Here is a 26,026-nt window from a genome sequence, read left to right as displayed (position 1 = left end):
CAATATTGCTTCTAGGAAACACTGACAGGCTTTGTTGGTAAGAAATCATTATGCTGAGAGAGAAATGGGATATTGTTATATGACGTTTTTAAAGAAAATTCATTTTGATAGATGTCTAACTGTGCATTCAATTAAATTTCCTTCTCTTTCTTAAAAATAGATGTCAGGTAATTGTACTCAAGTTCTGTAAGCTGAAAAGTGTTATCCTTTCCTTCCAGTTATTAAAATTTCTTTATCAATATGTGTCTTTCTTGTCTTAATCCTTTGACTATGGGGGGCCCTCAATGGAAATACATGGAGTTCTCCCCTCCTTGCCTGTGGATGGGTGCATGCCTTCCTGAAGAAGTAGTAAGGACCGTTTTTTTTTTTCTTTTTTTTGGTAAAAACTGACTTCTGTATTTAAATTCTAAAACTGACTTCTGTATTTAAATTCTGTAGGTTCCATGCTCCCAAAAATTGTTCTTAAAAATCTATATGCATGACCATTTGCTAGACACAAGCCCTTGTAGTTATACAATCACAAGTCAGCATTATTCACCATGATGCCTCACTATTTCCTAACTATGTATCCTGCCATTTGGGAATGAGCGTTTTGAAGCTTTTTTTTTTTTTTTTTTTTTTTTTGAGATGAAGTGTTGCTTTGTTATCCAGCCTAGAGTTCAATGGTGCGATCTCAGCTCACTGCAACACCCACCTCCCAAATTCAAGCGATTCTCCTGCCTCAGCCTCCCAAATAGCTGGAATTACAGGCACATGCCACCCCACCTGGCTAATTTTTGTATTTTTAGTAGAGACAGGGTTTCACCATGTTGGCCAGGCTGGTCTCGAACTCCTGACCTCGGGTGATCCGCCTTTAGTAGAGACAAGGTTTCACCATGTTGGCCAGGCTGGTCTCGAATGCCTGACCTCAGGTGATCCACCTGCCTCACCCTCCCAAAGTGCTGGGATTACAGGGATGAGCCACCGTGCCTAGCCCTTGTGAAGCTTTTAACAATGACCAACCTGATGTTCAAAGGATTTATCCCCTTCAAGATACCCTCTTACTCCCAGCAGATTCATCATTCTAAAATATAGCTTTGCAAATGTATACACACCTGCATCTGAAACATCTAAACCTCCAGTGGCTATGCATCCCTCATCTGGAACAACCCACTTCTCGTTCTGATTATCCAGTTGCCAGCAATGTTACCCTCATGTTCCTGATCAACCAGACACCTACCCTTGGAGTCATCTTCATTCACCTTCCCATTTCTCCTCACAATCATCAGAGCCACTCACTATATTCCAACTCATATATGTGAGTCAATCAGAATTTTCCCTTCACAATATTGGTCTTATGTGCTCATGCTTCTCCACGGCAATTGCCATTTAACTAATTCAGACTCAGATATTTTGCCTTGACTATTTTCATAGCCCATTATTTGCTTGCCTTATTCCAAATAATTTCACAGATGGACAGCCATATACATTTTGCTGAGATTAATTTCAACCACATTCCAATCAAACATTCCATGACTCTCTCACTGTGTACTGGAAACATACATCTTAGCATTTAACACTTTCCAAAATGTCATTGACACCTACATTCCAGAATTTACCTAGTACTTTTACATCAATGTGTGATAAGTTCTCACAGATTATAACTATGCACTGCCATTGTCGTGTCCCACACTGTTTTATATTTGTACCTGCACTCATATTCTCCACTTCAAGTGGAATGTCCTGTCTCCACTGTCACCGCCATCAAAATATTAATCTGCTTTGAGACTTCTTTTCAAATTCCAATCATTTCATGAAGCCTTTGCTGATACACCAACCAAGCAGGATTTCTTACTTCTCTGAGAAACAGCACTAATAGCACTTTGTGGGCATGTCAAGTAGAGGAAAATGAAGAGTAACAGTAGGTCTTAGTTTCCACAACGGCGAGATTTCTAAACTCTTTCTTTCCAATTCTCACTCTTTGTGAACAAACGGTCTGTTGCATAATAGAGGACAGAAAAAGCATCACTTCAGAATGTCTTTATCAAGAGGAATGAGATCTCAAAAAAGGCTTTAGCGCCTTGGAGAGAAAACCGAGTGAGTTATCAGATCAAGCTAACTCAGCCTAGCTATTTCCCAACTTTCAATATGAAATTATATAGAAATGATGGGCAATTTGGGGCTTTCATTTAGGAAAGCAGTGGCACTAGGATTAAAATGTAGCAGGCAGGCTATTTCCAGAATTGAGTTAACTTTAACTCATTTCCAACCTTCCCATATAAAAATAACAGACTGACTACTAACCTATACTTTTATGTTCATTGTCCTATTTGGCAATACCTCTGTAAAGATTTTTAAGAAACCAGAGAACAAAGACTGTGGCTGACTTATCTCTATGTTCTAAGTCATCAAGAAGAGATAAGTAAAGATATTTGATAAATATTTACTAAATTAAAGTCTCCCCTGTCAGGCTACCCCTTAAATATTAAGTATTACTAACAATTTACAGTGCACATCTTTGGTAAATAATGTGGCATTCCCTTTTATTTATATGGTACATGCAAACATCTTAACATAACATTAATTCCTCAAGCTCAAGGTGTAAAGTGCATTCTTCCATTATTGTAGTATATGTTTCCACATATAGTGGCACAATGCCTAGCACAAAACAGAGATGGATCGGCTCAAGAAAACTTATTTGATGATGTTTCAATATAGGAAAAAAATAAATGCTGTTTTTTAAATCTATTTTCAGATTAGCAAGCTAAACAGAGAAAAAGATAACACTCAAGAAGCTGCCTATATGTAAGAGATTCCTTTGAGAACTTTCAAATGGCTCCTTTCTACAAAAGACCTGGGAATACTTAACCCCCCACCACTAGCACACTCAAAGCTCAAGGCAAATGCATTTTCAAGATTGACAGGGTCTTGGACTCTGAAAGTCTTTGGTGAGTATTGCGCTGCAAGTCTTAATATTCTACCGAATGAGTAAGTACGCTATTTTCTGAAAATATTTCAAAAGGCGACATTTTTCTCATGTTTCCACTACAACCACCCACCCTCCTTCTTTACTGGCTCTCCTAATAATTCTTCCAACCCAGCAGTAATGCACCGTGGAATCAGGTGAATGGTATCAGTAGCTTCCTCCCTTCTTTATCATTGGCACTATCTAACGCACAGTTTCTTTCCTGATGCCATCTGCAAATAAGCCCAAATAAGTCATCTTTCATCTCTCCAGAAACCACAGGCTGCTTTATTTAAGTGCTATTCTAGATTTTAATTTTAACAAAAGGAATTAAAGTGCAGAGATAACTGCTTCCAGAAATACTAGCCACTACTTATACTGTCTCTCCTTTACCAAAAGGAGACACTTACATATGCACATACGCACCCCAAACTGAGTTCTGAAAAGCCATTCACTGGGGGTGCAATGAGTTCCTTCACGTGTTTTTAGTAAGATTGACTGATCTACTCAAAGTTCTTTCAATACTTACTCTACAAAGCAATTTGTTTAAAACCCAGGGAGATTCAGGGGGTTGGTTGATCGGGGACCACAAGACTTACAGCTCCAATATTATTCAGTATTTTAAGTTACACAAAGGACTGCTGCTTTTAATCTCTGGGTGGGCTGTGACTGAGCTGAAGAGAATCTGTTTTTGGGTTCACTTCCAGGATGTCGGTAATCTCTGTCTTGTTGAATATTTGTTTTTCCTTTTTTTCTGCTTAATATATTTCTTGGTTTCTAGAAGTGTTCTCTGATGTCAAGTGTTCATAGCAGAGAGATCCCAATTATTTGGCTTCAATGTACAGTCAAGAGAGTCCTGTCAACTCTCATTAAATCCTTCAGTCTTATCTTTTAGTCAATATATTGAGCCTCCTCTAGATTCTATCCTTGTTATAGATTTTAATCATCTTGGTTAGATGATTCTTCCGTTACAAAGTTCTATATGGGTTAGTACAATCACACAGTAATGACAAGTCTTACAAATTTGCATGACATTTCCTAGGTTTTTAAGTTCTTTAACATACATCAGGCATCTTTCCATCAGCACAACCATGTGAGATAAAGCAGTTGATACTTTTCTTCAAGTAAGTAGACAAAGGATCCGAAAAATAAAGGAACTTGCTCTAGAAACCATGGATAATAAGGGACATTTAAAATGCAACCTCCAGAGCTTACATATGAGACTTTAGTATAGTAAACTAAAATGAATACACATCAAATGAAAATGATATAATATCATATGTAAAAATAAACAAAGTTGGTTTAAGAATATATTCACCAATACCCCATGGGTGAAGCTTGTATGACTAGCAGTACTTAAACTAGTACTGCTAGGAGAGACGAAAAAATATCACGTGAAAAAAGCAGACCTTGGGGATTTAAAAAAAAAAAAAAAAACACTAAGAGAAGAGATGTTTTGTTTTCAGTTATTGCCAAACTCCAGATCTAATAGTGCATTAGTTCATCTGGTCCTTTATAGCTAAATGACATTCTGCACTCATTAGAAGATATGCAGATTTTTATTAGAGTTTTTCATTACTATACAAACTGACCAATTTCTGACATTTTGACTAATTAACAAGAAAGTTGTTTATAAAAATGGAAGATTCTGTGTCCCATTGTCAAAACATCAGCATTTTGAACTAGGGAAGACATGTAACATTGAGATCATATGTGATGAAAAATATAAAATATATCCCAGTATTTGAGGAAAACGCTGGCTTCATCAGTCTGTGTCAGGGAATTAATTTTCAGTCATACATCCCTGCTGATACATCTGAAACCTGAGAAAGTCCAATTTCCTTCCTTCATATGTGTCTAATAGAGTATGAATAGTTCAAGTGTCTGAGGGAAATCAGAGGCCGAGCTAGAGACTCACTTTCTCAGTAACAAGGAGGACAGTGGCTTCAACCTGCTGCTGACAGAGGGGCTTGCATCTTCCATGCCCCAGGAAAGGTTTTCACACCTGGGTGAGGTGCAAATTGCAGTCAGAAGAGAAGGGCCCAATGGAAATAGGATGGACTACTGGGCACAGGATGGCTTTCTGCCTACCCTTTCTCCTCTGCAAACCAGAGAAAGGGCAAAATTCTGTGGGTTTCTAGGGGAGGAACCTGGAGCTACAGCTCTTTGTTGACTAATCTCCTTCTCTTTTCCCTCCTGGGAGAGCTCCAGATACACGAATAGGTCCAAAGGTACAAAAACTTCCATTTAGGACTATGGAAGGCAACAGGAGAGAGGAGGTAATCAATTTGTGGTCCATCCCAAATTCCCTTTCAGCTAGCGACCTAAGAGAGTGGGATGGGGAGCCTCACCTGATGCATTGGTAATTCCAGACAATGCATACTTGAGAGTCAGATATAAAGTGGTCATCCATTCCTGAGTCCTAAATGAGCATTTGCTGTGCATTCTGCTCAGAGCTCATGTATTGTGTAACAGTGAGCATAAAAACCACTGGTTTTAAAGTATGCTGTATTTATGAAAATTATTGAACAATGATAGGGCTCACATCATAACAGTGACTGATTTTCCATTTAGTATTGAGAAATGATTCACAAGGTGTGGTCCTGGGACCAGCAATATGAGCATCACTTTGGAACTTGTTAGAAATACAAATTCTTAGGCCCCACCCCAGAGAATGTGAATCAGAAACTCAGGATGGAGCCCAGTTTTCTGTATTTTAGCAAGCCCTCCAGGGGATTCTGATACACACTAAAGTTTAAGTGATGAGCATTTATGAATCTGCACTTACGTTCTTTGTATTTCCAGTGCATTTACATGTCATTGTATTTTCTATGAATGTGAAATCAAAGAATGCCTTAGAAGCAACCATCATAAAAAAATTTACAAACACTAATAATGCAACTACAAAAAAGAAGTCACCTTTATGTAGTAATTAATTTATTGCAAATTGATAGTCTTTCAGAAAAAGACCAGGGATTAAATCCCAGGCTTGCCATGACACTGTGACTGTGGACATGTTTCTTACCTTTTTCCAGTCTCAGGTTTCCTTATCTATACTGTACTCATAATCAAAGTGTTTCCATTATAGGATTGTTTTGAGGGTGAAAATGTAAATACACTTAAAGGTATAGTTTGTGTTTAATGTACATATACCTATGAATATTATCACATAGTTTTTGCATGAATCTGTGTAACAGTAAAAAAGTGAACATCATAGGTGAAGCATCTTATGTCTAAAGGGTAAATTTTGACCACGTGCATATAGAGATGGAGAATTATCCACAATTAGTATATATATCCACTCAGATCTATTATATAAAATCGTATCTTGGCTGGGCAAAATCTAAGATCAGATACTTCTGACAAGTGAAGTAGGACTATGCCACTTAAATCATTTATACCATCGATTGAGGTTATCTGGGGGCACTGGGGACCAGATTTCAGGGAGCAACAATGCAGGTCCCAAAAGGAAACTCATTACCAAGGAAGTCAGGAAGACCAAATCTCTTGGGCCAAACTGAGTAACAAAGCCATGCATTGTAAATTTATTACCTCATACTAGAACTTATTCTGATCTCTTCAGTGAGCTGTGTGTACCCAGGAGGAGGGAGCTAGGTGTGGCCATTGGAAAAGCTGTGTTTCTTAATGCTGTGATACTTTGGAGTGCAAGGAACTTCGCTCTGATTCACATCTGAGCTTAGCCAAAACACACTATTCTACTCACTTCCTGAAATCAGTTCTATAATGAAGTGTGGCAGGGCATGTGGGTGTCTAGAGGCAGCAATGATGAGGAATGCAGAATTCTGACCTACCTGAGTGTCCCCAGCATGACTTGGTGTCCCTAGCTTGCTGGGATCATCAGACATGAACACGATGCCACCACTACAATTCTCTTCAGTTTAGGCAACTCTTCTATGGAACCCTAGCTACAAGTAATAATGAAAGACTATTTTTTTCCCCTTTGCCTGGGTAGTCAAAGTTTTATCTTATACCAATGTTCATTTGTAGTGTGTCTTCATTATCAACTTAGGATATTTTTTGGGAAATGTGAAAGTACAAAAATAATGTGAGGTACAAACCCACAGCAGTACTTTGGAAGTCCGCTTAAGATATGAAGCTTAAGTTACAGCAGTAGATAATAACCAGAGGGCACATCTTTGCTTTGGAGAATACTTGAAAGTCTTGTGGGGAGGTAACCTTATAAAAGCTTGGATTTTGTAGCAAAGCAGTTGGGGACTTGGGAACAATGAATATCAGGTGTAAATGGTGATGGATCTATTTCTGTTTTCTCCATTAGGACCCGAGAAAAATCGTATTATCTAAGAGTGCAGTTATTCTGACACAGACTGACATCAGGTGCCCGTGACATGAAACACGGAAGAGAATAATAGCATCTACCTTATAGGAAGACATACTATATTCTGGACCACATATCTGATAATTCTTACAGCCCTTTAAAGATAATCATAACTAGAATATTATCTTATTTTGTAGCTCATAGATGTCAAAAGACTAGCTCATAATTTTATTGTGGATCATAGCAGAACCAAGATTTGAACTCAGACCTGTCTCATTCCACAACTCATTTTCCTTGAAGTCAATAGATGCCACTCATATCTAAATACCTACAAAACGGGCTCGGAGGTGGAGAGGGGATGTCTGAGGAGCCTTAGGACTACCACCCAATGTTCTGTCTTTAGAGATGCTATCACCAATCTCTCACACATACTCCTCCTCATCTCATTTCTGTTCATGTACTTGGTTCTCAATGTAAGATTTTGTTAGAAGAAAGAGGCATGTTGGTAAAATAAGAAATAATATATCAAAAATAAATTTTTTTTGGAAGTCTCTGCAGTGCTTTAACAATGAAAGAAGTATCTATGCACACTTTTTGTAGTTTGCTAAATACATAATTGATTAAGTTAGAAGACTATGTAGAGCTGAGGCGGGCAGATCACTAGGTCAGGAATTTGGGAACAGCCTGGCCAACATGGTGGAACCCCGTCTCTACTAAAAATACAAAAATTAGCCGGGTGTGGTGGCAGGCGCCTGTAATCCCAGCTAGTTGGGACACTGAGGCAGGAGAATTGCTTGAACCTGGGAGGCGGGGGTTACAGTGAGCCAAGATCATGCCACTGCATTACAGCCTGGGTGACAGAGCAAGACTCTGTCCCAGAAAAAAAAAAAATTTAAAAATTAAACTATGTAGAGTTATTTCTACGAATTGGGTTTAGCCATTGTTATTGAATATTTATTGCTCTTATATACAGTTCTGAGAACCCCTGAAATGATTACTGAATATAGATTTTAGGGTAAGGAGAATAACATGGTGCAATCATAGTCAAATTGTAATGCCCGGATTGGTAAAGAGAGTTGATATCCTCACTCCAATACCCCCCACCCCAAACACACACATATCTTCAAATACTACTTTAACAAGTCTTACTCCACCCTGTGTGGATGAGTCACAAGGTTAAAAAGAGTTCAGGCAAATATAACAAAACAACTGGCTGAAACTCATCACCTAGGCATGCCAGCAGCACAGAAGCACCCCAACAATTAAGACATCATATGGTAAGCTGTGTTGTGCACATTGTCTGCATTACAGAGTGGGAGAAAGAAGATCAATGTTGGCTCAAGTCGTCAGAAAAGGCTTCAAGAAGAAACACATTCATGCGGTAGATGACCCTAGAGAAGGGAGTGATTCTGCTTACTAAAGCAGGATCCAGGTAAGCACTTGTCAAGCTCCTGGGGGTCTTCGTGGATTCAGGGATTTCTCAGTCACCATTACTATAATGATACAGTGGGTCTCTGTATTAGCCCGTTTTCATACTGCTGATAAAGACATGCTTGGGAAGAAAAAGAAGGTTAATTGAACTTACAGTTCCACATAGCTGGGGAGGCCTCAGAATCATGGCGAGAGGTGAAAGGCACTTCTCATGTGGCAGTGGCAAGAGAAGAAGGAGGAAGATGCAAAAGCGGAAACCCCTGATAAAACCGTCAGATCTCGTGAGGCTTATTCACTAGCACAAGAACAGTATGGGGGAAACCACCCCCATGATTCAAATTATCTCCCTCTGGGTCCCTCCCACAACATGTAGAAATTCTTGGCGTACAATTCAAGATGAGATATGGGTGGGGACACAGAGCCAAACCATATCATTCCACCCCTGGCCCCTTCAAATCTCATGTCCCCACATTTCAAAACCAATCATGCCTTCCCAACAGTCCTCCAAAATCTTAACTCATTTCAGCATTAACCCAAAAGTCCATGGTCTAGTCTCATCTGAGACAAGGCAAGTCCCTTCTGCCTATGAGCCTGTAAAACCAAAAGCAAGCTAGTTACTTCCTAGATATAATGGGGGTACAGGAATTGGGTAACTACAGCCATTTCAAATGGAAGAAATTGACCAAAGAAAAGGGGTTAGAGGGCGTATGTGAGTCTGAAATCCAGTGGGGCAGTCAAATTTTAAAGTTCCAAAATGATCTCCTTTGACTCCATGTTTCACATCCAGGTCACACTGACGCAAGAGGTAAGTTGCCGTAGTCTTGGGCAGCTCTGCCCCACCCCTGTGGCTTTGCAGGTTATAGCCCCCGTCCTGGCAGTTTTCACGGGCTGGGGTTGAGTGACTGTGGCTTTTCCAGGTGCATGGGACAATCTGTGGGTGGGTCTACCATTCTGGAGTCTGGAGAACGGTGGCCCTCTTCTCACAGCTCCACTAGATGGTGTCCCAGTAGGGAATTGGTGTGGGGGCTCAAATCCCACATTTCCCTTCCATACTGCCCTAGCAGAGGTTCTCCATGAGGGCCCCGCCCCTGCAGCAAACTTTGGCCTGGGCATCCAGGCTTTTCCATACATCTTCTGAAATCTAGGTGGAGGTTCCTAAAGATCAATTTTTGACTTCTGTGAACCTGCAGGCTCAACACACATGGAAACTGCCAAGATTTGGGGCTTGCACCCTCTGAAACCATGGCCAGTGCTGTACCTTGGCACCTTATAGCAACAGCTGGAGTGGCTGGGACACAGAGTACCAAGTTCCTAGGCTTCACACGGCACTGGGACACAGAGCCTGGCCCACAAAACCATTTTTTCCTCCTAGGCTTTGGAGTCTGTGATGGGAGGGCCTGCCATGAAGACCTATGGCATGCCCTGGAGACATTTTCCCCATTGTCTTGGGGATTAACATTTGGATCCCTGTTATGTAGGCAAATTTCTGCAGCCAGCTTGAATTTATCCGCAAAAAATGGGTTTTTCTTTTCTACTGCATTATCAGGCTGCAAGTTTTCCAAACTTTCATGCTCTGTTTCCCTTTTAAAATGGAATGTTTTTAACAACACCCAAGTCGCCTCCTGAATACTTTTCTGCTTAAAAATTTCTTCTACCAGATACTCTGAATCATCTCTCTTATGTTCAGAGTTTCACAAATCTTTGTGGAAGGGGCAAACCACTTCCAGTCTCTTTGATAAAACATAACAAGAGTCACCTTTGCGCCAGTTCTCAACAAGTTCCTCATCTCCATCTGAGACCACCTCAGGTTGGACCTTATTGTTCATATCACTATCAGCATTTTTGTCAAAGTCATTCAAAAAATTTCTAGAAGGTTCCAAACTTTCCCACATTTTCCTGTCATCTTCTGACAGGAAACTCTTCCAAGCTTTGCCTACTACCCAGTTCCAAAGTCATTTCCACAGTTTGGGGTATTTTTTCAGCAACACCTCACTCTACTGGTACCAATTTACTGTACTAGTCCGTTTTCATGCTGCCGATAAAGACATGCCTAAGACTGGGAAGAAAAAGAGGTTTAATTTGACTTACAGTTTCATGTGGCTGGGAGGCCTCAGAATCATGGTGGGAGGTGAAAGGCACTTTTTACATGGTGGTGGCAAAGAGAAAAAGAAGGAAGATACAAAAGTGGAAACCCCTGATAAACCATCAGATCTCATAAGACTTGTTCACTACCACAAGAACAGTATGGGGGAAACCGTACCCATGATTCAAAGTATTCCCACTGGGTCCCTCCCACAACAGGTGGGATTTATGGGAGTACAATTCAAGATGAGATTCGGGTGGGGACACAGAGCCAAACCATATCAGTCTCCTACAAACTCCACACCAGAATCTCAGTTGGCAGTATCAACAGCATAGCTTAGATATTCTAGATGGTACATATTGATCAGGGAGTGTTCTCAGAATTTACCTTAGACTTTTTATTACTCATTTAATCTTTACAACAATCATGGAAGGGAGGTACATCATTGGCATCATTTTATACCTCAGTAAACTGAGATACAAGGAGGTTTTATAACTTGCCCACTATGCTAACTGCAATGCCATGGTCAGCAGAAAATTGTTTTTTTTTTCTTTTAAGATGCCTGGATACTGCAGATTCATGAATCCACACAAGGTCAGAGTTCCATTCTTTGACCTCTTTGCTGAGGAGGTACCAGAGAAAATTCATCCTGAAGATGAAAAAGGTTTTTGTGAGGTGGGAGAGAATGTGCGTGCTGTCTGAAGTGGCAGAACATAACAAGTCACAATGCAAGGGAGACAAGGAACTGCCCAGATCACCTGTTTTTTTTGGCACAATGCACATACCACGCAAAATCACACTCATACACCAAATCAAGCACTTTAAGCACAATTCAAGAAGAGTTTAACAAAAGACTCAGGGATGATTTTGCTGATTCTCAGAGAGCGCTCACTTTCTAAAAGGGCAAATCACTGGGGATCCATTTAGTGTTGTTACCTACATAGAGTTTTACTCACTGTGAAACAGCATACCTTCCAGAGGCCTGACATAGCTCTCAATTCTTCTGGCCTAGTTCCTGGGAAGGATTTATGTACCTTAAATCACATTCACATAAACACATACATGTACAGACACACACACGGGATGGGGGAATAATTTTAACCATATCATACACAATACTCAACATGAAGTGCTTGGAAATGGTGGTGTAGGAACAACCTTAGTAAACAGGGAAACATGACTGGTTTCATAAAAACCCACACACACACCTCTCTTTCTCCTGCCCCCATAAAAGAGCAAGACAAATATGCAAATTTAACAGGAAATTAAACAAAAGTCCACGAATTGCAATCATTACAAGCCTATTGCTATCGTTGGCTGTAATACACAAAATGGGATGTCCATTTTTTAACCACTCATTCAACACACGTTGATATTTTTACTTTTGTGGAACTCTCAATTTATGTGAAAATAAAGTATTTGAAGATATAAAATATTCAGAGTACCATTAAATTGCTGAATTGACTTCTTCCTTTTCTAAATACCGTATTCATTTTGAACAGGCTAAGCAATTTGTAGGAGAACATTTGCTTCTTGACCTCCATGTATTATTCTCACTCCAGCACCAGTCACACAATGAGAAGAAAAATATGAATATAACTGTTAATCCTGCCATATAGTTTGGCTGTATGTGCTAGTCACTGGCTTGTAAAACTAGAGGAAAAATATCAGAATAAAATTATTTCTTGAGCATTCCTTTATTGATAAATATTCAATAATATGAGTTTCTTTGTAGGACTTGTTAGTAATTGGGATATAACAGAAAATAGAAACATAGATCTTGTACTCAAGGAGCTTTGGGTGTTCAACAAAGTGTGTAACAACCCTACATTTCAGACAATAGTTTATTGTGAATTTATTTAAAATTCCTTTAATTCTATCTTATATCTGTTTCCATTCTATCATGTATCAACATCTGTTTTCTCCAAAATTATACCATGATGACAGTGCCCTCATATTTTTTCATCCTCAGTGACTTGATCATAGGTGCTGAAAATGTTTAGTAAAATGAAGCAAAATATGTCTTCTCATGAGTATCTAGAAGAGAAAGATATAAGGCTATTTGCTTTTATTGCCATCTGAACAAGGTTAGGAATTGAAAATATATGATGCATCCTTTTTACTTAAGCAGATGTGGCTTTTTTTGACTTTGCAGAGAATAAGTTAAAAAAGAAGCCATGTTCTGAAATTGATTTACCACTCAAATACCAATCAATCAATCAACATGTCTTTTTTCTGAACCTATGATTGTATAAAGACACTAGCCCAGGCTCAGATTTGGGTCAGAGATAAATAAGACAGTTTCCAGCCACATTTCTGCTTGAAAAGACAAGCTTGAAATATGCCAACAGATAATTAGCTATAGAAGTAGTGGGTAATCAGTGGGAAAGTAGCAGCCGTATAAGAGCAGCTGAGATGTGAGGGGCTTCCAGGGACTCGAGGTACCCCAGTGCTAATCCCTGATCTCTGTAACTGGATTCAAAAGTCAGAGGAAAAGGGATGTTGGCTACTCCAATATGACCTGATTGGCTCATACATGACTATTTAAAAATCTTTTTCCTTCACTTTTTTTTTGATATTAATGACAGCTGCAGCAAATAAAATGTTCTATGTTAGTTTGTCACTGATAACATTTGCTAATTAGAGCAATTAATTTTACAGTGCTAATGTATGCCATAATTCTAACTAAAGAATAAATGCAATACAAAATATTTTCCAAATTTCAGAAATACCTAGTTTTTATTTTTATAGGTAAATGACTAACAAGCCTACACAACCATGTATGCCCAAAATAAGTTTAAATGTTAGGTTAGATGTGCGGCAAGTATTAGACATGATACTAAAATGATACCCAAATCCTCCATGCATAAGGCTTATCTCTATATCATTAATCACTGATAGTGACCAAATGTGGGTCGATTGTTTTATCTCAGGATAATGATCTATTATTTGGGGCTACTAATCGCCTAGTTCACGCAACTCAAGGGGATATGAATTAACAAGATAAGCAAACCGTAGTCAGGGCTACTGTGGTTCAAATTAAAATGCTGTTTTGTTGTTGTTCATCATTATGTGTGTTGAATATTGTGTCTTTACCTAAGGGATTATGTGAGGTTTGTAATATTTATAAAGAGAACAGCTACTCATCTCAGGGACATTTCAAAAGTATGTATTATTTATTTCCTGATCTACCCCCTCCAATGTTCAATATCTTTAAGAACTGTGATTAATAAAACATTCCAATTTGAACAGCGTGGGTTCTATTCGCAAAACATGGTTATTCAGCCTATTTCTATGCAGACATCAACAGGGAGAGTCGTTATCACCAAAAAAATGCATAATCAACATCAGATATTTTGAATTAATGATTTTGGAGAAGAGGTTCATTAGACTCTTCGCTCATCCCTAAGTGGGACTTCTCAATTAAGTATGAAGAGATTGGGAAACAGAAGGAACTTGCACATTAAAAATGGTGTGTCAAGCTCAGTTAAAGCTGTATTAAAGCCTTTCATTCAAGATCTGTCAAGAAGTCATTATCATCTTCTTTTCCCTTTTCTTCTCTGAGTTTTTTTTTTAAACGGAGGTTTAATGTATTATTAATAGAAGAAAAGGAATAAGCAACTCTAGACAGTTATTGTGTAGTGCAGCAGCAATTTTAGGATTGGGTGAAAGCACCAGGAGTTATTTCATCCATCTTTCATAAATGTAGGTGCTGGAGAATGAGGTCTGTGCTAACGTGAGCTGAACAAAGCAGGACAGAGCCACTGTCACGCTATGGGAGGGTGTCCTTCAAGCAATTTACTTGGCTCTCATTTCATGAGATACATTGAACTAAATCCATAAAAATATTTGTGCTGCTATGTTTCAAGCATAAAATGGCATTTTACATTCTATTTAGGGTTGAAATGGAAATGAAGCAAGCAAGTTCATTAACCAGCTGTTACCAAACACCTAACTGTGTGTTCTTCTGTGCTCTTTGCTTTAGGAGAGATGAAATGATCCCTGCCCATAAGGCCACCATCATCCAGTAGAGACACAAAGGCAACATAAAAGTTGCCCATCTTGTAACATTTCTGTCAGATTAAATATCAAACTTAAAAAAAGATGTCTTAAATTCCCTCTTTGCTGACCTCAAAATATGAGGCTGGTGTAAGTAGCCTCTCCCCTGCTGAATTCTTACTGAATCTTGGAATGTGAGGAAAAATTAAATTCCTTCTATCCAACTGCTGCCACAAAAAGGTGTGTTTATTTTCTCTAGTTCATCAACATCAAATTCCTTTAACTTCCCTCTATTTACATATTACTCTGTTCTGAATATTGTACAAAAGAGGCCTTCTGGTATTTTGTGGTCAAATGTCTTATCTAAAATGTTACTGTCTTCATGTTTTTAAAAAATATATAAAGTTCATCATTTCTAAAAAAGTACTTAAAAAGTATTCTCCCATGAACTACATCATTTAATATTCACAATAGCAGGAATTTTTGTAAGTAACACATATTGTTGTTATAATCATGTTGATATATGAAGACGGTGGGGTCATTTGACCAAGCTTCATTGCCAGTCAATGGAAGAGGCAGAACTCAAATCCAACCCTGGCACCTTCACTCTGTTTTTCTGATGGGCCAGCAGCTGTTTTGGCTAATGCTTTAATCAAATAGAAATTTAAGTTAAAATAATAATCCTCATGGTTTAGCACAGATTGGATATTCAACACAGATATATTACAGGTAAACAAAGACCTGCCAGGTTAATGCAGATACTATATATGCCAAAACTTCTATAAAAGGGATTTTATACACAGGTCAATGTCACCTCACTCACTTTACTAGACAGTAACATCTCTGAGAGATGGCCTGGAGCAAACATGTAGCTGACAATACATCCAGTTTTTACAGTCTTTCTAAGCATCTATTTTGCTAACTGATTTAATTTCAAAAATTCAACATCAATCCTGCATTCAGCCAGACAGCATCTTCTATGATACTGAAAATTTAACACAGCCATGGTGAATAAGAACATCAGCTTCTGACCAAAATAAATACGGCTGGATAATTGTCATGTGAAATTAAGTATGGGTCCATTTAGTACCACCCCTTGGAGCTGTCAGGAAGTAGAGTGAAGTCAGTGTAGCTTTGGAGAGCTTCTGCCCTGAAGTCCAGGGCCCATCAGCATGAATGCATTAGTGGTTGAATCAGAGATACTTCAGCACTCCCAGAAATGGTGTCGATCACTATCACTATCACTGGATATTCGAGAGGTGCAAAGCTATTCCAGCACAAGATTTAATGTATAACACAGAAGGAAATATCTATGGCACTTTCCCACTTGGTCAAGTTTGCATCACCCTGTCAGGAGGACAGTGTATGAGACTAGACAGGAAGGAGACTATTTCTTCCCTCTGGAGGTTCTCTTGCTTTAACTGGTTTTATCAGTTCAGATAACACTTCTTACCTACCACATGAACATGGAAGATTGTTTAAACATTATAGACAGCAGAAGAAATCCAAGTCCATGACCTTAGAGTGTTTTTATCTTACATAACCGATTCAAAATAAAACAAATTCTAGTGATATTTTCCTGTAAGACACTGAAGAATCTGGTAGTAGGTAGAAGCCCAAGTTAATCAAGATAGACTGTGTTGTCACCCTGAGTCATTTCCCCCTCCACAGATTAATTCCTTCAGTGAGATGTTTTCAAGGAGATATTATTTCCCCCATCTTTTCTTCTCTCTTTCCTGGGAATTGCTCCACCCAGGTCCCTGGTCTCATTTGCTTTTTCATCCACACAGTATTACATCTGGTCTTCTGGAAAATACTAAAAACACCCAGTCATTCTTGCATCACATATACTAAGCATCAGAGAATATAGAGCCAGGGTCCCCAATCCCTGGGCCACAAGTCCATACTAGTCTGTATCCTTTTACGAACCAGGTCTGCACAGCAGGAGGTGAACGGCAAGGGAGCAAAGCTTCATCTACATTTACAGCCACTTCCCATTGCTCACATTACTGCCTCAGCACTACCACCTGTCAAATCAGCGGTGGCATTAGATTCTCAGAGAAGTCCAAACTCTATTGTGAACTGTACATGCGAGGGATCTAGGTTGCACAATCCTTACGAGAATCTAATGCCTGATGATCTCTCACTGTCTCCCATCACCCCCAGATGGGACTGTCTAGTTGCAGGAAAACAAGCTCAGGGCTCATGCTTATTCTACATTATGGTGAGTTGTATAAGTATTTCAATACATATTACAATGTAATAATAATAGAAATAAAGTGCACAATAAATGCAATGTGCTTAAATTATCTCAAAACCACCATGCCCCGCTGCCCTGGTCTATGAAAATATTCTTACAGGAAACCAGTCCCTGGTGCCAAAAAGATTAGGGACTGCTGATATAAAGCTGTTAGGCTAGTGAGAAAGCCACATTTATTCCTCCCCTTCAACTTTTAGGCAGGGAAAAACGGTAGATCTGATTTTTGAAAGTGTTTTCACACATGCCTGTTGCATTGCATGGGATTAATATCATAACAAGCATATGGGAAATATAAAGTTACTTCTAGTTCTTCTAGTTCTGAATAGACATTCACCATAGACAACAGCCCTTTATTAAGGGAGTAGGGGAAATAAATCCCAAGATTTTAGGTAAAAATAAAAGGGGAAATAAATCCCAATACTTTTCTCCTCTTGCTCTCCAACCTCATGCTGGTTCCTCCTAATGGTTAATTCAAAACAATTCAAAACAGAAGCAAGAGAGCAAGGAGGCTCTAGTTCAACCATTCCTTCAATGTCAGCCTCCTGGTGTTAAGATTGGGAAAGAAGAGAGTAAAGAAGGGCACTCTGAGGATACACAGCACACAAATCCCAAAGGTGTTTGGAAGGCTTGATTAAACCTGGCTGACTTTATAAATGAAACAATTCTTCTGTGATTGTCTCAAATCTCAGTCCTTGAAATTCTTTTTCTACACTCCCTAGATTATTTCATCAAATCCCATGGCTTTCAAGACCATCTATATTCTGATGACTTCCAAGTTTTTCCTAACCTTCCCTGCACTCCAATTGTGAAATTCACATTTCCATGAGGATGTCTCAAATGCCACCACCTCCTCCTAGAGATCTTAATCAATGCCCCTCCCATGTACTCACAATACCCAACTTTTTCTCTCATGTTCCCCATATCATTAAGTGATAATGTAATTTTTGCAGTTGCTTGGTTAAAAATCACTGAATTATCTTTAGAGATTCTTTATTTCTCTCACTTCCCACTTCCCATTTATTTTCAAGTTCACGTTCATAATACATCCTAATTTTTTGTCTTCCCTCCTGTATAACTACTACTTTAGTTCAAGCCTAATCCTCAAAAATGCCAGCAAACTTCTCTTATACTCCACTCTTGCTCCCTTTCACACCCAACACAGTTATCACTTCATGTATCAGTAACTACAATTGTCCTTTGTAAGACCCCATGGCTTCCTATCACATTCAGAATCCATTATAAACTCCTAATTCTGTGCCTACAAGGGCTCCCATAAGTTTGCCTTTTCCTGTTCATATACCTTATCTCTTTACTTTTCACTGTACTTATTCTTCTCCAGCTCCAGGAGCCTTCTGTATTAGTCCGTTCTCATGCTGCTATGAAGAAATACCTGAGACTGGGTAACTTATAAAGGAAAGAGTTTAATTGACTCATAGTTCTGCATAGCTGTGGATGCCTCAGGAAACTTACAATCATGGCGGAAGGCACCTCTTCACAGGGTGGCAGGAGAGAGAATGAGTTGAGCAAAGAGGAAAAAGCCCCTTATAAAACTATCAGCTCTTGTGAGAACTCATTATTATGAGAACAGCATGGAGGTAACTGCCCAAATGATCCAATTACCTCCATTGGGTCCTTACCATACAAGGGGATTATGGGAACTAAAATTCAAGATGAGATATGGGTGGGGACACAAAGCCTAACCACATCATTCCACCCATGGCCCCTTCCAAATCTCATGTCCTAGTATTTCAAGACACAATTATGCCTTTCCAACAGTCCCCCCAAATCTTATCTCATTCTAGCATTAACCCAAATGTCTAATACCAAAGTCTCATAGGAGACAAGGCAAGTCCCTTCTGCCTATGAGCCCATAAAATCAAAAGCAAGTTAGTTACTTCTGAGACACAATGGGGGCACAGGCATTGGGAAAATACAGCTATTCCAAATGGGAAAACATGGCCAAAACAAAAGAGCTACAGGCCCCATGCAAGTCTAAAATTCAAAGGGCAGTCATCAAACCTTAAAGTTCTGAAATGATTTCCTTTGACTCCAGGTTTCACATCCAGGTCATGCTGATGTAAGAGGTGGGCTCCTATGGCCTTGGGAAGTTCTGCCTCTGTAGCTTTGCAGGGTACAGCCCCACTCCCAGCTGCTTTCACAGCTGGCATGGAGTGTCTGCAGCATTTCCAAGTGCATGGTGTGAGCTATTGGTGGATCTACCATTCTAGGTTCTGGAGAATGGTGGCTGTCTAATCACAGCTCCACCAGGCAGTGTCCCACTGGGGACTCTGTGTGGAGGCTAGGACCCCATATTTCCCTCCACACTGCCCTCACAAAGATTCTCCATGAGGGCTTCACCCCTGCAGCAGACATCTGCCTGAACATCTACATGTTTCAATACATCCTCTGAAATCTAGGTGGAGGTTGCCAAATCTTAATTCTAGTCTTCTGCACACCCACAGGATCGATACCATGTCGCAGCTGCCAAGGCTTGGGGCTTGTACCCTTTGAAGCAATGGTCTGAGCTGTATATTGACTCCTTTTAGCCACAGCTAGAGTGGCTGTGATGCAGGGCATCAAGGACTGCACACAGCAGTGGGGGACCTGGACCAGGCCCAGGAAAACAATTTCCCCTCCTAGGCCTCCAGGCCTGTGATGGGAGGTGCTGCCCTGAAGGTCTATGACATGTCCTGGAGACATCGTGCCCATTGTCTTGGCGATTAGCATTTGGCTCATTAGATATACAAATTTTTGCAGCCAACTTGAATTTCTCCCCAGAAAATGGGTTTTTCTTTTCTACTGAATAAGGCTGCAAATTTTCCATTTTCATGCTCTTCACACCTCTTGAATGTTTTGCTGCTTAGAAATTTCTTCCATCAGATGCCCTAAATCATCTCTCTCAATTTCAAAGTTCCATAGATTTCTAGGGCAGGAGCAAAATGCCGCTAGTCTGTTTGCTAAAGCATAACAAGAGTGACCTTTGCTCTTGTTCCCAACAAATTCCTCATGTCCATCTGAAAATTTCTTCATGTCCATCTGAGACCACCTCAGCCTGGACTTCATTGTCCATATCAATATCAACATTTTGGTCAAAGCCATTCAACAAATATCTAGGAAGTTCCAAACTTTCCTACATCTTCCTATCTCCTGAGCCCCCCAAGTCTCTAGGAAGTTCTAAACTTTCCCACATTTTCCTGTCTTCTTTTGAGCCTCCGCAAACTGTTCTACTTTCTGCATGTTACCCAGTTCCAAAGTCACTTCCACATTTTCAGACACCTTATGACAGCACCCTACTCCTGGTACCAATTTACTATATTAGCCTGTTCTCACGCTGCTGTGAAGAAATACCTGAGATTTGGGTAATTTATAAAGGAAAGAGGTTTAATTGGCTCAGAGTTCCACATGGCTAGGGAGGCCTCAGGAAACTTACAATCATCGTGGAAGGCACATCTTCACATGGCAGCAGGAGAGAGAATGAGCTGAGCAAAGAGGAAAAACCCCCTATAAAACCATCAGATTTTTTGAGAACTCACTCACTACCATGAGAACTGCATGGGGGTAACCATCCCTATGATTAAATTACCTCCCACCGGGTCCTTTCCATGACATGCGGGGATTATGGAAACTATAATTCAATGTGAGATTTGGTTGGGGGTACACAAAGCCTAATCATATCACCTTCTTCTTGCTGTTTCTCCAAAGCACTGAGGTTATTCCAGTTTTAGGTCATTTTCTCTTGCCCTCCCTTTTACCTAATGTGTTTTCCCTCAGATGCCACATCGTTCCCTGCACTCCTTCATTCACAGCTCCTCTCAAATATTACCCCTGGGTGTCTCCTAACCTCCTTTACCTAAAATCACCTTTCTTCACACATTATATTTCTGACAGCAAGTATTAATTTTTGAAATTATATTATTTATTTAATGTCTATTTCCCATTACAACGCAAGTTTGACCACAGACTTTTTTTCTGGTTTTCTTCTGATCCCCAGGATTAAGTACATAGTCACTGCTCTAAATATATTTGTTGTCTAAATTAAATAATTTTACGTATTTAAAACTTCATATACTTATTAATATATAGATATAGATATTCACAAGGCACTTCTGCAACTGCAGCCTTTCACCCCAGCTTCAGCTTGGCCTGAGCCAGATTCAGGCAGCCTGCTGCACCTCCACTTTGTCCTTGAGAAGCATCGATGACTGGAAAAACAGTGTGAAAAATCAGACCATTTTGTAGACTTATGCATCCCTCTTTTTAGTTTTTTTATATACAACTCCATAACAGTATCCTATTGCACTAAAAATTTAATCATTTTCTTATTTAAAAAGAAATATTTTTACTAGTGCAAAGAAGAATAAGTTATGATACTCTAGCACTTATAATAACAAATGCCAAACCTTGGTGTATGCATGTGATTATACTTGGTGAAAAAAACAGGACTGTAGACGTGTATTGATAGCATAGGATTTATGGACATTTCCAGGAGGACAAATGGATCAGAGAGTGGGAATGGGAACAATCAATGCAGTTGTGAATACACAGACATGGTGGGGATAAACTTAAAGCCTTCAGCTGGTGGAACTAGGTGAGGCTCAAGTTAAAGCCCAGCTTTGTTAAGTCTGCTCTGTACAATTATGCCCGTTTCTCACTAAATCATGTAACTAACTCAATTCCACTTTCCTACACCCTAAGGGACACTTTCACAGTGATACATTTCTTAACCTTCTATTACAGTGATGTCCCTTTTTCATAATCCCCATAATATTTTGTTTGCACTTCTTTTATGACATTTATCACATGTAAATATTTTTATAGTTACATATATCCACCTCTGGCCCAACTTTTTGTAAATTATTTGATGGCCAGAATAGTGTCTTATTTTTCTCTCAATTGTAGAGTAGGAACAGCCGTTTTCATTGTAATTGCTCAAAAAACACCTGCCAAATGAATGAATCATTCCAGAGGTATGACTTTTCTATAAAAATTAATAAACATGGATTGCCTGTCTTAGAAACAAACCTAGAGTCAAAGACAGAAATGTCAGTTTTACAGAGGCAAAGATTTCAACCATATCTCCTCTTTAAGAAGCAGAGAAAGTGGTACTCCATTAGGCAAGATATGTCTCACCTAGTAGGGTGTACAGCCTTGACTCTGAGAGTCACCCCTGAGTTTTGGAGGTCTTCAATGTCCACAACAAGTTAGTCAATATTTTGAGGCACTTGTATTCAAGAATGAAGGCAATGATTCATGCCTTATCTCTAGCATTACTGGCTATTTAAGTCAAATTAGATTTCTTATTCTCTTTGACTCTTAGTTTCCTCATCTATAAAATAAGGATGGTATCCTTAAATCACAGGAGTTGTGCAGGAAATAAATACGAAAATAGCTGTGAATTTATTTTATAAAAATAACTTTGTAAGCTATGAAGGATACTGCACATATATGAAGGATTACCAGTGCAGGGGATAGCTATTATTCTTTAGCCCTGCACAACTTCCTTCCTCTTTAATCTAGTAAATAAATCTCTCAATTCAACACCCAATGTTGCCTCTGACCTGCCACGATAGTATAACTTACCATTCCTCCTGAGCTATTTTTTCCCAGGGGAGGTACTTAACTCATAATATGCCAATGTTCTTCTCTAGGATTTTGGAACAAAGATTAAACGGAAGTGTATTCTGCTCTGACTAGCTGAAACAAAGGTCATTCAAATTTGCACGCTTATGACATTCGGTTTCTCCATGTGGACTGAGGAGCAGGGAAAAATGATCTGATGGCAAGAGAGAAAAATGAAGTGGATGAAAGGAGAGTAAGGAGCTATGAACAACCTACTTACAGATAGAAATAGAACATCCTCAGCCACCCACCTTATTTGGGGCCCTTGTTCCCAGAAGCCCTGGTATCCTGCTGTCAAACTTTTCATTTGTTTGCCTATTTATCATAATCTACTTATGGACTCCATGGGAATTCTAACAAACAACTGTTATTTGTATTAGATTTTCTATCCAGGAAAATGTACAAACAATCCAAACTTAGGGGTTACCAGGAGGGGCTCTCTGACCTTATCCTAGCTGCTGGTTTCTATATTCAGAGGCCAGAAAATGGAACAAGTACCCAGAACAACAACAACAACAACAAAAGATAAAGACTGGAATATGATTCACACTAGGGTATGTGGGTGCACTGTCTTTAAATAACTACTTTTTCTTCAGTGAGTAGATGTCAGGTGGCGAATACTTGTGAGTAAACGTAAGTGTTATCAGAGCATATACATAGTTTGATACAGATAAACAAGGACAGAAAAAATCTCCCCACTTTGGAGAGTTCCAGGAAGACTTCTTGGAGGAAGTAATACTTGAGCTATGTCTTGAAAAATGAACAACAGTAAATTAGGTTAAATAGAGCTTATATCAAAGAAGAGTTCGTTCAAGGCATCAGAACAACATGGCGAGAGAGTTGAAACCACATGGAATGTGCAGGCAACTATGCTGGCTTCATATTGTCAGGGTGCAGTGGGAAAAGAAGGGGCACGCCTGTGTGCCTGAAGATACAGGACCCCCTGAATGGCTAAAAATGCGATAAAGTTTATGTGACTTCATTTTTAATGACATCATCTTTCATCTTGGGATGTGTGTAGAGGAACGGAGTCAGGAACTTGATAAAAGGAGGTGGGAGGCTGGGTGCGTTGGCTCCCGCCTATAATCCCAGCACTTTGGAAGGCCAAAGTGGATGGATCACTTGAGGTCAGAAGCTCGAGACCAACCTGACCAACATGGAGAAACACCATCTCTACTAAAAATACAAAATTTGCCAGGGGTGGTGACGCATGCCTGTAATCCCAGCTACTAGGGAGGCTGAGGCAGGAGAATCGCTTGAACCCAGGAGGCAGAGGTTGCCGTCAGCCGAGATCGTGCCACTTCGCTCCAGCCTGGGCAGCAAGAGTGAAACTCCATCTCCAGAAAAAAAAAAAAAAAAAAAAAAAAGGTGGGAGGAAAGACCCTGAAGAACAGAGAGCCAGAGATGACTGTTTAGACTTGGGACTATGTCAAAAAGTACTTGAAAATTACTGTGAAATCCTGAATTAAGAGATTATTAGTTATAATTGAATAGATTCAAAAGAATGTACAAAGTTCCAATATATGAGACTTGTTAGATTTCATTTTGGGGCTAAGCAAGATGAAAAATTTAAGGATGACTACCAACTTCCTGGCGGGGAAACCGGGTGAAAAATTATGAAATTCAGTGATCCAGGGAACATAAAAAGACAACACATTTGGGGTGTAGGATAAGTTGAGTTTAAAATATGTAATTTCAAAGTTCCTGTGATATATTTAATTACAGATTTTACCAGCAGTTTGTACATACACATATGAAGCTCAGAAGACAAGTTATGGCTATAAAGATATAAGTGTCATTAACCATGTAGGTAGCAGTTAAAATCACAAGAGTGGATTAGATCCCTGGGAAGTGCAGAGTGAATGGATTTATGCATCAAGGATTATGCCCTTGGGATCCTAGCACTTAAGGCATGAACAGAAAAATAGGTGCCAATGAAAAAGGGAGTGATCAAGAGTATTACACTTATCAGAGCTCAGTTGAATAAAATGTGCTTTGCATTTACCAATTGGAAAGTCACTGATATCTTAGCCAAAAGGCAGCAGCAGTGGAGTGGTGGAGAAAGAAGCCAGTTGCTTTGGGTTGCAAAGTGAAGGTGAGGTGAACAAATTAATCCAGCAAATGAAATACACTATTTTTAGAAGATTAGCTATAAAGGGCACACAAGAAATCTTAATAACAGGCTTTGAGAGGAAGAGGGTATAGCGAAAACAGCCTCCTGGGCAGCAGTGGTAGCTGCTGTTGGTGACTGCCAGTGCCCAGGGCTGGGGGTACAGATGGTGTCAGCTGTAGGGCTTAGTGCTTAGTGCCCAGGGTCCTCGCTGGTGGTGGTGTCCTCACTATAGCAAGTTTGCAGGTGACTTCAGCATGTCCCTAACTCTGGCTCTCCACCCATCTGTCTTTTGTGCTCACATCATCCAGAGTTAATTTATTGTATCTGCAAATAGATACATTACCTACTAGTTGGTCTCAGAGTCTAGACCAGGGAAAGTTTAATAACTACTTAATTTAGGTTTCAGAAACTCCAGATTCAAACTCTGAGATCTAAGTAATACAAAAAAAAAAAAAAAGTGCTGTCGCCAGTCTGGGTTGCTTTCTTTTGTTTATTTCACTGGCTTTTTCAATTACCCAACTAATGAGCCAACCAACAAATGCAGCTATCAATTATCTACTGACCCTTCTCTTGGTCAGCTCTGTGAGAAATGTGGGGGAATAACAGATTAAAGTTTCCATTATCCTGGAGTTCACAGTACAGCTAGGTACACTGTTCAATTCATGAGAATAAACTATCCACTCCAGTGTGTATTCTTGACATAAGCCCTCCTGAGGCAGGAAGTGTCTGTTTCCTATGCCCCCTCAGTTTCCTAACACAAATCAAAGCAGCTGCTCCTTAACCCTCTATACCATGCAACCCAGGGATGGAATAGCAACTAAAGACTCAAATAAACTAGCTGGGGCTGTCGTATTTGTTATTACAGAGTCTCTAGAAGCCACATGAGTAGCTTAGGAAAATCTCCTTAAATTCCTAGAACTAACTTTTCAATGAACTAAAGCATGTCAATATAATTCTTGGTAACTTCCAGTGAACTCAGTTCTATTTCTACCACACCTTAATGAGTAATGCTTAAAACTACTGATTACATACTCCCTACAATGATATGCTCACATTCTCATTTGATAAAAATAGATTGGGCCAGGCACAGTGATTCATGCCTGTAATCCCAGCATTTTGGGAGGCCGACGCGGGTGGATCACCTGAGGTCAGGAGTTCGAAACCAGTCTGGCCAACGTGACGAAACCCCATCTCTACGAAAAACATAAAAATTAGCCAGGCGTGGTGGCAGGCACATGTAATCCCAGCTACTCGGGAGGCTGAGGCAGGAGAATTGCTTG

At 39.6% G+C, this 26,026-nt stretch overlaps 1 long non-coding RNA gene across 2 annotated transcripts in view; it reads left to right on the top strand.

Annotated features, from left to right (window-relative positions):
* LOC117979096 (uncharacterized) overlaps positions 1-14,012 on the top strand; it is a 100,604-nt gene extending 86,592 nt beyond the window's left edge. The window contains exons 6-8 of one of the 2 annotated variants that reach the window (XR_004669740.3): positions 2,735-2,927; positions 8,553-8,673; positions 11,314-14,012. This is a non-coding gene — a long non-coding RNA (uncharacterized LOC117979096). Of the gene's footprint in view, positions 1-2,734; positions 2,928-7,241; positions 8,529-8,552; positions 8,674-11,313 lie in introns of those variants that run through there. The other variant, XR_008624411.2, reaches the window with a different exon arrangement.
* Positions 14,013-26,026: the final 12,014 nt, after the last annotated feature.

Source organism: Pan paniscus, chromosome 12 (genome assembly GCF_029289425.2).
Source record: "Pan paniscus chromosome 12, NHGRI_mPanPan1-v2.0_pri, whole genome shotgun sequence".
In the NCBI taxonomy this organism is placed as follows: domain Eukaryota; kingdom Metazoa; phylum Chordata; class Mammalia; order Primates; family Hominidae; genus Pan; species Pan paniscus.
Note: the sequence above shows the minus strand (reverse complement) of the source record. Positions and strands in the feature narration are given on the sequence as shown.